The sequence below is a fragment of the Austrofundulus limnaeus genome, unplaced genomic scaffold, assembly GCF_001266775.1.
Source record: "Austrofundulus limnaeus strain Quisiro unplaced genomic scaffold, Austrofundulus_limnaeus-1.0 Scaffold23, whole genome shotgun sequence".
Taxonomy (NCBI): domain Eukaryota; kingdom Metazoa; phylum Chordata; class Actinopteri; order Cyprinodontiformes; family Rivulidae; genus Austrofundulus; species Austrofundulus limnaeus.
Genome location: NW_013952425.1, coordinates 3,675,784 through 3,679,450, shown reverse-complemented (window position 1 = coordinate 3,679,450; position 3,667 = coordinate 3,675,784). Strand labels below are relative to the sequence as shown.

The 3,667-nt window shown below is 39.9% G+C and overlaps 1 long non-coding RNA gene across 1 annotated transcript; it reads right to left on the bottom strand.

Moving 5' to 3' along the window:
• Positions 1 to 408: 408 nt before the first annotated feature.
• On the bottom strand, positions 409 to 2,741 carry LOC106514887 (uncharacterized). The gene is made up of 2 exons (XR_001309937.1): positions 2,653 to 2,741; positions 409 to 1,426 (listed from the first exon to the last, which is right to left on the bottom strand). It is a non-coding gene; the product is annotated as an uncharacterized LOC106514887 (long non-coding RNA).
• Positions 2,742 to 3,667: the final 926 nt, after the last annotated feature.

Genomic DNA, 3,667 nt, shown 5'->3' with positions numbered 1-3,667 from the left:
ACTACATGCTGTACATCCTAATTTTCTGCTCGTGGTTCTGGATCCTGAACAGTTCCGGTGTTGACCAGCAGGTGGCAGCCGCTCCCTGCAGCAGAGACAGGCTGAAGCTGAGGGCAGCAGCAGGGAGGACAGAGCGGAACAAAGACTGGAAACCTTCAGAAGGACTCTGGGAGACACGCGTTTTTAAATAGCTTTAAGTGAATTAAAGACACGTGATTTAACAAGTAAAAGTGTTTGTTGTTTTTAATGTTTTACTGAGTGATGATGTCATTAAAATGCAGCCTGTTGCACAGAAACTGTCTTTATGATTGAAACATTTCAGAGAAAAACAGAGCCGGTCAGTTCTGAGCTGCCTGGGTTAAAATAATTATTCAAGCTGATTAAATAAATGATACATAAACTATAGAAGATATTTAAATTGTTTATTTTACCAAATAAATCTATGTTCAGAATATTATATTTCATTTAACTGTGCTATTAAACACCGAAATTGATTATTTAATTATTTTTTATTTTTTTATTTTTGTTAATTTTAATCCTTTGAAACAAAAATGATTAATGAAACCAGTTCAAAAATGGCCAATTAAGTGGTTTATTTGATCAAAAATAAAGTCACTGTTTCGTGGAGTAAATTAAAAAGAAATTATGAAATTATTATTATTATTAATATTAATATTAATATTTCTGAAGTTTTTAAAAAAAGCTGAGTTTCCTTCCGGGTTGAAGCAGCTCCTGCTGCACCTGAAGGCCTGCCATGGCAAAGATGGCTGCTGCTCTTTGCCACGCCCCCTAACTCACTTTTATGCCTTTTATTCTTTTTAAAACGTTACAAAATGTTTACAGTCAGCTGAACAGGCTGCAGAATAACTACATATGTGTGATGACAGGTTTGAGGATAAAACCTGCTTTAAAGCTGCACAGAACAGGCTCCTGGAGCTGCAGGCTTTAATCAGGGCTCTGATGCTGCCATGTGTCAAAAGATGCATAAAATCCATAAAAGTGTGTTTTTTTCTGGATAAACTATAAAATAATAATATAATATATTAAAACAGGGCTTTTACAAAGTCCCAGCGTGGTCATTTTGACTGAAAAATCGATTTTTAAGAGTTGCTTCTGAATATTCAAATTGTAAGTAACGCGCAATCAAATCATTGTCAAATCATTGAGTTCTAGGGGTTTTAAATAGTAGGCATGGAGGGAGAAAAGCTCTATTTAATATGTTCCCAGCTATATTACAATATTGTTGTATGCTCTGATCCAGCTGGAAGCCTTCTGCTTTCTGTTTTTTGGAGACTTTTGCTCAATTTTCATTCTTGGCCATTTTTGCTGAGGCAGAAAAGACGGTTGTGGAGTTCCAAAGGTCTCCCTCAGGATCCACTGCTCCTCTCAGCCATCATGTCTGGTGAGTTTCACTTCGGATTTTCATCTGGGGAGGAAAAAACAGGGTTTTTTTTTTAGGGTTTTAGTCTCTGTTATAGGAAAAAAAGACAGAAAGAAATGCAAATATAATTTATTTCTCCTTTGAAGAGAAAAAGTGAAAGCACCCAGCAGTCAGAGGGGGAATGTGGGCTTTTTAATTTGTTTCTAAAAGCTCATTTCCCCCAAATCTATTAAAAACACAGATAAAAAGAGAAAGAGTGAAAATAAAGTTTATGATGAAAGGTCCCAGTGTTGTGCTGAGTGTTTGTGGCTCTGCTCAGTGCGGTCAGTGGAAGTCCTGTGAGCCTCCCAGACTGCAGATGACTTTACAAACCGTTTGGTTCTGCTGAGTTCTGCACGACCTTAATGTCTGCAGACATTTTGGATCCAGGTGTTCTGCTCCTGGACGGTAGATTTAAGACTTTGCTGCTGGTGCGTAACAGATGCGTGTGAGTGGGATGTGTCTGTTCAGGATCTCAGCTCACTGTTTCTGCACATTTAACACATTTCTGCACATTTAACACATTTCTGCACATTTAACACATTTCTGCACATTTAACACATTTCTGCACATTTAACACANCTGCACATTTAACACATTTCTGCACATTTAACACATTTCTGCACATTTAACACATTTCTGCACATTTAACACATTTCTGCACATTTAACACATTTAACACATTTCTGCACATTTGCATCGAACTGTTTGAATATTTATCAGATGAGTTTTTAAAGCTGAACCTTCTTCTGTTCAGTTCACAGTAAAATAAAACTATAAACTTTTACAAGGAGCTCATTTAAGCTCCATAAGAAGATGAAATGAAACAGATAATTGCCGCTCGGCTCGGCTCGGTTCGGCTCGGCTCGGTTCGGCTCGGCTGTCACACATTCAGAGATGGGCCAGGGCTGATTTGAATGGAACAACAGAAAGTGGAGCAGAGTTTAGAAGCAGATGTTAATGAGGAGACAGAGGAGGCGCTGCTTTAAATCAACTTCACACCGCAGCTGATTTACACACAAACATCAGAGGAGTTCACTTTATAACACTTTTATTTTATCTCTTGGCTGCGCTTAATGACACTTTTTAACCTTTTTTTGTTTGTTCTTTCCCACGGAGCGACAGTAACCCACGTCACCAAATGATGCATTTTAACTCCGAGGTGCATTTTCATCAGCAAACATCCGACTAAAGATACAAACCGAAACCTTTAGGAGCAGAAATCCACTTACTGTCGCGCGGTTGGTTTCTTCCTGGTGCGCGCAAAGGCGCACGGCGAGCTGCCACAGCGCGGACACGCTGCACGCACAGAGTCCGCAAACAGAGAGGGGGGAGTGGAGGGACGCGCCCAGACCCCCGTGGTCCCAGCCGGGAGCGCTGGGAGGTTCTGCGGCCAGGATCCACCCGGAGCCGCGGCGTGCCGCTGCGCGCCCCGGGCTCCGAGGCTGCGCCTTTACGCGCAGCCGGCGGCGACAGAAAAAATGATTCAAACCCTTCCTGCGGGCTAAAACACTAAAATACAAGAACGTGTTTCTGAAGGGATTCTTCATTAACTAGATTTATTAAAAGAAACAGAAACAAACAGAGAAATGTTTGTCTGAACCAAACAGAAACAGAAAGAAAAGATCTGATTTTAATCTGTAAAAGGAAAATGTGAGCTTATCTGCGGGTTTTAAGGTGAATCTGTTCGTGTTTGTGAAACAGGACTGACAGGTTGGTTGTATTTGTACACAGAAAAACCCAGGGTGTACCAGGGCGTCCGTGTGAAGACCACGGTGAAGGAGCTGCTGCAGAGGCACCGAGCCCGGGAGGCCAACAGGAAAAAAGTCCAAACGGTAACTCCTCCCTCCTCCACAGCTTTCACCTTGGAAATTACCCATTACCCTGTCAGCACCAACGGCTTTTAATCATTAACACTATTTATTTCTCTTTTAAAGTATGATAAAATACAGCTCTGCTTTTATTAAAAATAAATTCTTACTTTTCCTTTCATTTTCAGGCCCAAATGGAGCTCAAGGAACTTTGTGCCTCCGTCTTCCCCAGTAAGTTTCTGCAGGAGCTCAGTGTGGACTGCTGTTTGTAAAGTTACACAGTCAACAATTACCACTGATATATATTTTATTTAACCTTTTATAAGAAAAAAAACATTTATTTTTCAAAGTCAGTTTTTCACTATATGATTCATACATTTATAAATGTCATAGTTTATAAACTAAAGATTTAACTTACAAATTAAATATTTAGTTT